Source organism: Amblyomma mixtum, chromosome 3 (genome assembly GCF_055824585.1).
Source record: "Amblyomma mixtum isolate Tamu chromosome 3, ASM5582458v1, whole genome shotgun sequence".
In the NCBI taxonomy this organism is placed as follows: Eukaryota; Metazoa; Arthropoda; class Arachnida; order Ixodida; family Ixodidae; genus Amblyomma; species Amblyomma mixtum.
Genome location: NC_143014.1, coordinates 325,185,176 through 325,196,501, shown reverse-complemented (window position 1 = coordinate 325,196,501; position 11,326 = coordinate 325,185,176). Strand labels below are relative to the sequence as shown.

The 11,326-nt window shown below is 45.7% G+C and overlaps 1 pseudogene; it reads left to right on the top strand.

Annotated features, from left to right (window-relative positions):
• Positions 1-299: 299 nt before the first annotated feature.
• LOC149355827 (uncharacterized) lies at positions 300-3,577 on the top strand (annotated as a pseudogene).
• The last annotated feature ends 7,749 nt before the right edge of the window (positions 3,578-11,326 follow it).

The window sequence follows — 11,326 nt, the reverse complement described above, 5'->3', positions numbered from 1 at the left end:
GAGGAGCAGCACAGCGACGGCACTTCGCCGGAACGCTGTGCTGGGTGCATTGGTGGGCGCGGTGTCCTAGAGTAAGACAACGGGTGCAGGTGGGAGGCTTATGTTTATGAGGACGGCACCGGAAGGCAACGCGTTTGAAATATAAAATTGGGGGATGACGGTACCAGCGAAAGTTATGAGCACCGTTTGAGTGGATCCCACCATTCGAGGAGTGAGAATATCTGTTTTGAAAGATTCGAGTTCATGCATGAGCTCATCAGGAGTGAAGTGGCCACCGACATTATGGATGACGTCGAGGCATGAGATGGGAGGATGGGGGCGTAAGGTTTGATGCTGACAGGCTTACCGCGAACGTGAAGGTGCGTGATAGAATGTATGAGGTGGGCGGTGAGAGGAGAATAAGTTTTTAAAAACACAATGCTTTGGGCTGGCTTGGCCTGAAGGGTGATGTCTGCACTGGTCTTGGAGGAAAGTTGTGCAGCGGAGGTGACTGCGGCGAGCACATCGTAGAGAGGCAGCTTGGGAGTGAGGGTACCAGGAGGGAGTTGGATGCCAACAGTGATGAGCTCGGAGCGGGGTCGGGTGGCGGAAGCAGGCTTACGGCTGGCACAGATGGTGCTCCAGCCTGTTTCCGGGATGGAGTGCCGTCTACCGGGGACGCCGTGAACTTCATGTCTGCCGACGAGTCGTCAGCCTCAGACGCAATCTGTGACGCTGGTGCCGGGCTGCAGGTCTTGGTGTCAGCGGGTAATGTGGCTGGAGTAGGCACGGTGGCACCGGCGACTTCGACGGACGCAGGCGGCTGCGACGCGTCTATGGGCCCAAAGATTTTGTCGTCCCTTAGAGCACGCCGCCGCGGTGGCTCAGTGGCTATGGTGCTCGGCTGCTGGCCCAAAAGACGCGGGTTCGATCCCGGCCGCGGTGGCTGGAATTTCTTTGGAGGAGAAATTCTAGAGGCCCGTGTACTGTGCGATGTCAGTGCACGTTAAAGAACCCCAGGTGGTCGAAATTTCCGGAGCCCTCCACTACGGCGTCTCTCATAGCCTTAGTCGCTTTGGGACGTTAAACCTCATAAACCATAAACCATAAACCGTCCCTTAGAGCGTGGAATTGGCTAGCAGTGGACGCTGCGCCGACGACGAACGCTGCCGTCTGCGCCACGGCCGTCGATCCGGAGCTCCCAGCGTCGCTCACAGCGTTGGCTGCGACAGGATTGTGCGCGGTGACGTGGGCGGTTCGAGTAGGCCCCGCGGTGGCGGCATCAGTCGGTCTGGGCTGCCGCGGCTTGGTCAGACGCTGCATTGCCGAGGTGCAGGCGCGGCGCGTGAGGGTTAGCGAGGCACCGCCCCGCTTCATACTTTTGGAGGCGCTTGGAGGGCCAGCTCCACGTGCTTCGGAAGCCTTCCTGAATCGACGGAGAGGAAATCTAGGGGCGGGCGGGGCCTTGGACCAGGCCAGGGGCAGGTGAAAGCGGAGCACGATAGGCAGCCAGCTAACCAGGGTGGCGCCACCTAGACGTGCAGTCTTGACCACCTATAACAACCGCAGTTATAATGAACGCTCACTTATTATGAATGAGGGTGGTGCTACTGTCAAAATATGTGTTAGAGCATTGGCTCTGCGTGTCATAGAATAAACTACTATGACAGCTCAACTTCGGGCAAGTGAGAACGCGTGGTACCCACCCTAAAGCAATGCGAAGACCCCCCAAAAGGAATAAACATTCAGAATCGAAACCAGTGACCAAGCGCACACTGACTGAATGCACTTTTAGTAAGTGCATGCATGTATGCGAGTGGGTGTGAAGTAGAAGCAGCAGCCTGGTGCACGCAAAAGAGGGACAGTTTTGAAAATTGCATGTAGTCTCCGTGATTAACCAATGCCAGCATTTGAGAACTCATGTCACCAGCTGGCCAGCAACGCATAACGTGTGACTGGCTGTCAACCAGTCACATGGTATGCCTTGCTGGCCAACTGGTGACGTGATGTGTGTTTTCCAATTGGTTTTCGAATTTCTTTTCTGCTGCCATGCGGGAACAGCCTACGTAAACAGGCAGTGCAATACCATATTCCACGTGCAGATGTGTTGCACTAGCTTCGTCGCTGCACCCGTACAATTTTGACGAGAGTCGGAGACGTAGAGGCCGACCTGCCACCAAGTGCCAAATGCATGTAAGAAGAAAAGTCAACTTACTACGAACCTCGGTTACAGTGAACGCAATCCCCATGACCACCAGGTTCATTATAAGTGAGCTGAACTGTATTTCATTTGTGCGCTCCTTTAGTGCATTCGCCACGGAAAGTGATGCAAAACAATAAGTTGTACTGCAAGTATGGAATGCAGTGTCACTTGGAATGATAAATGTGATTTCGAGCAAATGAGGCATTCTTGCTTGTTTTGTTTTTTACATTTTAGACGAACAATGGAGGCGGCGTGATGGTGGAAAAGACTGTGTTAAGCCGGCTGCATGCGCACTGGAAAAGTGTAGCAGCAAAATTGCGCGGCATTTGCTAAGAGCCGTTTTCACGCTCGATGAGCTAGGGGAAAAATCGCTCTACGGGAAAGGAACAGATTCAAGCAAGGACGGAACAGTAAAGGAGGCCTTGGGCTCTGTCCGTGTCGATGCAGTTATGGATGAGTACGCCACTGGTTGATTCAGAGCAGTTTTCTTGCTTTAAGCCAGAAAATGCACGTTCCCCTGTTCGATCTTAGAACCTGCTGCTGTGTCACAGGTCTGACCGCATTCTTGATCAGTTGCTTTCACTGGCGTTGAGCACTGAGATTTGTGGGTTAAGTTCTGTATTTATGGGAGGTTTTGTCCACACATTGAATCAGGGTGGCCAGAACCTGTTCTGCTGATAGGGTGCACGTGTTGATGGCGGCGCGCCCCAGACCAGTTAACTGAATTTCATCAACTCGCGGATTTTTTTTAACCCGTTTCTGAATTTGGGAGAGACTAAGATGTGAACCGCAATCCTTTCGCACATGAGGCACCTAGTCTACCTCTGTGCCATCGCTGCAAATATGCACTGCTTATAATGTAATAGTTTTTGGCTCACTGAATATATCAGTTGTTAGATGATTAGCACTGGTAACTTGCAGTAGAAAATAGAAACTTTAATGGTGAAAATATTCTTTAGTGAAGCTGAATCTCCAGTGCTGTAGTTCTACCCTTGTGGGATGTTTGGGTTCTAAAGCTGGGTTACGGAAAACTCCAAATTCTTGTACAACGCATACATTGGTTGTTACCTCTTTGCAAACTTTTTGACATCTTCATTGCTTTGGCCATCCATGGTTGTAGTATGGATATACTGAGGAACCATATATTAATGTCCTATGCATGCATGCCTACTAGGAATGAGCAGATAAGACAGGTCTATTTGCCCTTTTCGAAAGATGATGGGCTTCGTTTTCATGACCTTAAAATTTATAAGTTCTTTTTACTACAGGACTACACTCACTAATAAAACCGATTTCTTTTGGTGTTTTTCAGGCTACACCTGTGTCCAGATTGAAACAACTACACTTCATTTGAAGAACAGCATGTCTTCTATGCTGTGCAGGGAGATAAAGTAGGTTAATTCCTTGCACAGTGTACAAGACAGGCTGCTGTATGCACGTCATTGAATACTGGCTGCAGCTTATTGTAAATAAAAGTACACTTTCCCAAATATGCAACGTCTGTTTCTGCTCTGCATCTGCATAAAAAGATCGTTACCAACTCTTTGTAGTGTCAGCATTCAGAAACCAAATACACATAGCTCATTTTCTGGTGAAAAGCGCCCGACCCTCATTGGCCGGTAGCCATTAAGAACTGAGAAGAAACTCTCACATCAAGTGCCAACCAGTAACACGGCGGCGAACCTTCCCCTGTAGCACAAACGGGGCTCGGAATTGCGGACCCTCGCGGGCCCCACATGGGCAGCCCATGGGGGCCCGATGTGGGATATGTGCGGGATTTGCAACTTGGCATCGCGCGGGACCCACAGGGGCAGCCCAGTGGGCTTGCTACATAGGACCAGCAGGGGACCCCTATGGTCTGCATGCATAAAAACGATACAGGGGGCTTTCCTCGGTCCTTTGTGGGACCCATAGGGGCAGTAATGGGCTTCTTAGAGGGGACCTCCAGGGGGGCTTAGGCGGCAGTGCAGCGAGGACCCACACGGGCTAGCCCAAGTCCGGCCCACGTGGGCTAGCCCAAGTTCGGCCCACAGGCAAACACACATAGACCAAGAAAGAGACAGGACACACACCAGCGCTGAATTCAGCGCTGGTGTGTGTCCTCTCTCTTTTATGGACTTGGTGTGTTCGCGCTGTTGAACCATCATTATGAATATACACTAATTAGCCCAATCTGGACTTCATCCACAGGCAAAACAGTCCACTTTTGCTTCTCAACCGGTTTTCCTTGGGTGATGGCTCCCCCGCCCAATTACTTCTCCTTGTTAGAGACACCTCGGTGCGCGCTATCTTTTTCCCATTGAACAAGAAACGCGAGCTGTGATGCATTACGGGAAAGGTCTAGTATTGGACAGTCGCAGGTATTAAGCGACAGCGTAAGGAGCTCGTTCCGGTGAAATCCCGGCTCCGCCCGTCGGAAAAAAACCCAAATTCCTCTAAATAGAAAAAGAAAATAGCCCCACTGCGCCAGGTGGGCAAGTAACGCGTATGCCACGAAGGTTTTTGTTTGTTCTTTATTCCCGTAGGCCACGAAGGGTAATTGCTTCAGGCGTGTTTGAGCGACACCCATTGAACGCGTGGTCGGGTGTATGGCTTAGTAACCTGTGTTTGGGATGTGTTCTGGTCTGACAGTAATGAAAAAAAAAAACAAATATTGGTGTGGTGAATGGGGGTTTAACGTCCCAAAGTGACTCAGGCTATGAGGGACGATGTACTGAAGAGCTTCGGAAATTTAGACCATCTGGGGTTCTAAAATGTGCAAAGACATCGCACAGTACACGGGCCTCTAGAATTTCGCCTTCATCGAAATTCGGCCGCCGCGGCCGGGATCAAACCCACATCTTTCGGGTCAGCAGCCGAGAGCCGTAAACATTGAGCCACCGCGGAGCCAGACAAATATTAATATGCAAATTACGCGTCAGAAATTGGACGGAATGAAAAGGGGTGTTATGGTGCTTCAGTGTACTGGAACAAATGGTGTGTATGTGTACAAGTGGCGTAGTATGCCGTGCTCTGTAAGCTAGATAAGGATTGATCATAGGTAATCAATAATTGGGATTGTAATCGACGATCGTTATCGGTAGAGTGATTGTGGATTGGTAATCGCTAAGAAATAAGAAAAGGAAAAAAGACGGAAAGAAGCTACCGAGAATCTCACGCAGCGGAAGGTGTACGTCACATTACTTAACGAGAGATAATGCGTGCAAAAGAAGACAGGACGAAAGAGAAGGCACGGACAAGCCAGGCGTCTCACCCTTACAAAAATGGATGTCGAGTTTCTTTTGAACACGTATGGAGAGCCTAATGATTCTAAAGGATCTCTATAGAAACTCGCTGTCTATCGAGTCAGCTCATTAAGTAATCTATTTACTCTTTAACGAGACCTAACTATAAAATTTTGCTCTGTACGCAGTCAACAGAGATTCTTTAGAATTGGTTCTATAAGAGTTAATAATGAGTCAAATTTTATAGAATTTCTTTCGTGCCTTCACTATATGAACTCGCTCCGTTCGCAGTCAAAACAAATTCAATAGAATTTCCTCCATAAGACTTTATAATGAGTCAAATTTTATAGAATTTCTTTCGTGCCTTCACTATATGAACTCGCTCCGTTCGCAGTCAAAACAAATTCAATAGAATTTCCTCAGTAAGACATCATAATGAGCCATATTTTATAGAACATCTTTCGTGCCTTCACTATATGAACTCGCTCCGTTCGCAGTCAAAACAAATTCAATAGAATTTCCTCAGTAAGACATCATAATGAGCCAAATTTTATAGAACTTCTTTCGTGCCTTCACTATATGAAGTCGCAACGTTCGCGTTCAAAACAAATTCAATAGAATTTTCTCCGTAAGACTTTATAATGAGTCGAATTTTATAGATCTTGTTTTGTGCCTTCGCTATATGAACTCGCGCCTTTCGCAGTCAAAACAAATTAAATAGAATTTCCTCTGTAAGACTTTATAATGAGTCGAATTTTATAGATCTTGTTTTGTGCCTTCGCTATATGAACTCGCTCCTTTCGCAATCAAAACAAATTAAATAGAATTTCCTCCGTAAGACTTTATAATAAGTCGAATTTTACAGCTTGTTTTGTGCCTTCGCTATATGAACTCGCTTCGTTGGCAGTCAAAATAACTTCTATAGAAATGGCTCGGTATCGCTTCAAAATGAGTCAAAATTTTTAGAGCTTGTTTCGTGCCTTCGCTAAATGAATTCGTTCCTTTCGCAGTCAAAACAGAATCTCTTGCATTCTCTCCGTAAGACTTCTTAAGCCAAATTTTATAGATATTGTTCGCAGTTTTCACTATATCAATTCGCTCTAAAAGGCGGTAAAACTTTAAATCAAACTGCACATCAGCAAGCTAGAAATAATTCAACGCAAGCATATAACATTAAATTTTCGAAAGGCACCTCTGAATCGACGACCGATCTCAAGAAAAATTTGGCAGAACACAGCGGCAATGTATTCGTTTGCTTTCTTGAGTAAAAAAACAACCTCACCGCCGTTACGATCACTTGAAATCTCCAGAAACTGGATCAACAAAGCGTACAAATACCTGTAACGAATATTTTTTTCCTCATTGAAAGACAAAATATGATCAGCTTTCACTACTGACTAATGAGCATGAATAGGAGTAGCCTTGTACATCGTTGTCATTGCATTCGCCTTTTTTCGAGTTCTTGTTGATTTGTGTCTGCACCAGTTGTTTCCTATTTTTTTTTGGCGAAAAAATTGGCCTTCTTCCCGTAGCGTCCTGTCTATAGCATAAACGCTGCGCACGTGCTCTACCACGAGCAATGTTTGCCGACCAAGCACACGACGCACTGTGCGACAGTAATTCGGTGTAGTATTAGCAGAACCTCTCCAAAACTTCGTAAGTCACCTTTCCAGCATCGCAAAAACACTTTTACCATGGCGTTGCGGCTCGCGAGGGTCGGGAGTTCGGTGCAGCACTGAGGCCTGGCAAAGCTGCGTTTCACCGTTCCGTCGCGACTGCAGCGTGGTGACGGTTCATTTGACGGCTTGACAGAGTTGCGCCTAATTCCTTTATCGCCGCAACAACACAATGCAGAAGCGTGCACAAGAGGCACGCGACATTTTTCGGACAATATATTTCTCCAGCGCTGCACCCGATTTCTGCCCCCCCCCCCCCTCTTAAAAAAAAATGACCTCAATGGTAAAGACCCCTTCCGCTGTAAAGAGAGGCTGACTTCGTGAGTTTTGCAAAAGAGTAAACCTGTAGTTGAGACGGGCAGCCGCTACAGTAAACAGGCCCATTATTAAGATCATGTTCCTAACGTGCTTTTTTTATCTTCGCTAGTATCTGTAGACATAAATTAATAAATATTGTTTGTTTTAAGCGCTTCCCACATCTTCAACAGACCAGCTATCAGGCCTACAATTCAACTTCACTGTGTGACGAAAATTCCTTTACCATGCTGGCATGGCCCCACCTTGAGTATTTAGTCGTTAGGTGCGTATTAACTCTATGTTAGGTGCAATGCTGACTTTTCTAGTCTGAGCAGATGTGCGCGCGCTTCATGCGGACGCCTACCGCGTAGTCTGATAGTCGGTCCTCGACTCAAGGAGGCTGAACCAGGCGTTGCCTTCTCAAGGGAGGGAGATGCGTCTAGAACCACGTTGGTAGAAATGCCAGCACTTCTAATTATGAGTCCTGCCACACAGAATGAATTTCGCACCACAGAGTTACCGGCTCTCCCAAGGAAACAGAAACCGAAACTCTGTCCAGGAGCAGCGGCAAAAAATAAAAAAAGTCACACCGAAGCCAATCCAGTCCAATCCCAAAGTCGTCAGCAGCGGCGCCATGTTCTTTTTGTTGCCGGCCTGCCGGGTGGCGTTTCGGGCGTAGTTTTTTTTTGTTGCTGTTGCGCCTTGTGTGGTGTTTTCGTGCTGTGGTTTTCGAATGTGCTACAAAACTGGTGCGTGCCCTGCGCGCTTCGAAAGACCTTCTGAAGCACCTGAAGTTCTTCTCAAGATATTGGACGTCGTATTGCGCCCTGCACCACGCCGTGACAATGCCGGCATCAACGTGGAAGAACGAACGACCTTGTGTGATTGCTTACGAATGTGAGTACAGTTCTTGAAATTATCTGCCAAAATGTTGTACTGGGGTGCGTGAAGTGCTGTAAATGCTGCTGGGTGTTGTCTGACAACTTCTTCGGAGTGCAGTAGAAGTTTGAGTTCGATGCAACGGCTTCCGCAAGTGCGCTGTTTGCACGTGATCGCGAACCTGTCACACAGCCACGGAAACCGTCGCTTCGCGCCTATAACTTCCTCTCCGCAGCGACGAAGTTGTGACATGGAGTACAGTTGCATGTTTTTACTCTCATGATATCGTTGTGCTCATTATTGCGATGATTGGGACCAACAAGCGGAAAGCACTGTGTTGGAACGACGTATGCTTCTCAGTGGCAGTAGTTCCCGGCGTTTAGTTTTTTCGTGCTTGTATGTGTGCGTGTGTACAGGGTATAATTCCAAGCTGAACAAAACATGGTCTGCCGAGTCCACGTTACAAATGCTCACAGTACTCAGGCCGTTCAGTGCCTAGAAGTGGAATGACGATGTAGCTACAACCGACTAGAGTTGCGCACGTCAAATGCAAGAGGAATGTTGCCGATGAGTTTCGCCGCGAAAATAACTTTTGGTAATCTCTTTCCGGCGTTATTCGCTCATAGAGAGTGTTTGTGGGCACTGGCTTTGTTTTTTTTTGGCATTTCAAGCATACTTCGTACTGGTGCAAAAATGAATTGCACACTTACGGCTGTACCATCGCAAACTGCGCATGATGTTTTCGACTATGCTTTGAAATAATTTTATTTCGAAGGAATTTATGGTGACGCATGCGGTTTCTCCAGAGTTTATCAAAGAGAGAAGTACTGAGACTTGGATTTGGCCGAGATGTTCCCACTTGCACTGTAGTGTCATGCCGTAAAAAGCTTATTATTTTATATTGTGTTTTGTTATGTCTGTGGTATTGGTGCTGATTCATTTGCCTGGCTGTAATCTCACTGCTTTTCTGCAGCAACTGGAATATAGCTTTATTGATCTCGCTACCAGAGTTGTAGAGATATCGTGAGTTTTTAATTTATGTAACTGAATGGAGTCATTTATATGGATGCAATGGATTATACTGGCTAGCAGTTTAAAATAGTTATGTGACATTGTTTACGCACTTACTATCTTTCTACAACTATTTCAGCAGTGTCAATCCAGCATTAGTGGAGCAGGGAAGTGAAAAGTTTTCTAAATGCAGCAGGATCAGAATCCATCCCTTTGCTTAACGAGGGGGTCGTCGGCATCACCATCTTGTCAGATGTTTAGTGAGTGCAATTACTGTGTTTGAGTAGTCATTCCCAGAGACTCAGATGTAGACGCTTTGTGCTGCTTGTGAGCTACTGAGGTTGAGTGACAGCTGTTCTCAGTTTTCACTGCACCTAATTTACTTACTGCAATTAATCAGTCACTTGTAAAACACAGAAGACAGGTGAATTAGTTCTCTAAAAAAAGTGATTGTGATTGTCACTGCATTATAGTGGCAATAAATATGTATTAGATGAATACTGTTACAGGCTAATGTAATAGTTATTCATTCTTATGAAATGTTCTAGTCTGGCAGCAGTATCAGTCACAGCTGGGTGGTGTTTATAGTTCTTTTCGAAGTGTACATGCCATTTATTTTGAAATCATATACTTTCTGTATTGTGCTGTTAGTACTCTTCAAAGCTAGATCACTAGAGTACTACTGCTTGTAGATTCTGATCTGATTGAAGCTTTTGTTTGCATTAGTGTGAAAGCAGTTGTGTGCTAGGTCTCACTGACTGATTTTTTTTTCTTTGGCCTATACGCAGACATCTGGGTACTTCAGACTGGCAAGCATGGGTGGTGCCTACCTGACACCTCCTCGTCTCTGCGCAGACAAGAATGATGCACCTAATAATCTACCGGCCATGTCACATCATTGGCTTACTGCAAGTGATCAGCACAGTTTATGAATGGAAATGCTGGTATCTATGCAATTGAATTATTGTACTGTGGGATATGCACAATGAAGATCACATCCAAAGAATAGATGGAAGTGCCGATATGAACCAACAGTGCCTCCTTTTCACCAATTTTTATTTTCAGAATAATGCACTCAATTAAAAGATATGAATTCTAAACTAAATATGTCTATACCAGCATAGTTAGGAAGTCAGATCTTGTATCAAGCATTTGCATATTTTAAATGTGTGCTTTGAGTTGGTTGTTAATATCCCAGCACATTTATCCTCCTTACTATTTACTACAAAGGAATGAAATAGATTGGTTTTCGAAATATTTGTTTTGTTTCTCCTCTAAACCGAATATAGCTTTTCTTCTCATTTTTCTTTTTGTTCAGTTCACTTGATTACTGCAGCATATCATAGCTTTCTTTAGCAGTGAATTTTGCAGCCTGCTTATGATGGTCTCTTAGATTGTTGGGCAAGCTTACCATTTGAATCCAGGCAACACTTAAACTCAGCTCAGGAAAGCATATGCATAGGTATAGTATTAGTTGCCTGTGGACAGCAGCAGTGGAGTGAAGAAAGGGGGCTGTAACAGATGACATTCACAGCTTATGTTGTCACCTAACAAGGATTATTGAGCAGCCAACTGTCAAGCATCCTATTCTGGCCGCCCTGTATTCCCTATGGTTGGATCAATTTGTACATGTGAAGCAATGTAGGAAAACACAAGTTACATATATGTAATGAAAGAAACCAGTTCTTTTGTTGGCACAGTCAGAGATTTGATGTACAGCTTTTTTGTGGTTAATAGCGAGTAGTGCAAACCAGTCTGAATTAAAATGCCAACAAAGGCGCGTCCTTGTAGCAAACGGTAATATGCAGGATGGCTATCTGGTTCATTATTGCTCAGTATCAGACATAAAGTACTCCTTGAAATTTGCATCCTCATGGGACGATTTTTAGTCATGTAGAGTAGAAATGAATAATGTACTTTGTTTTGTCATTCTTGTACTTTGCGTCTTGCTTGAATTAAGAATTTATTCCTGCTCAAAGGAGTACAGACACCTAACTTTTGGGTGCATGTTTTCTGCTTTGTAATGATTCGTAAGGCATGGATTATTATGTGGTATT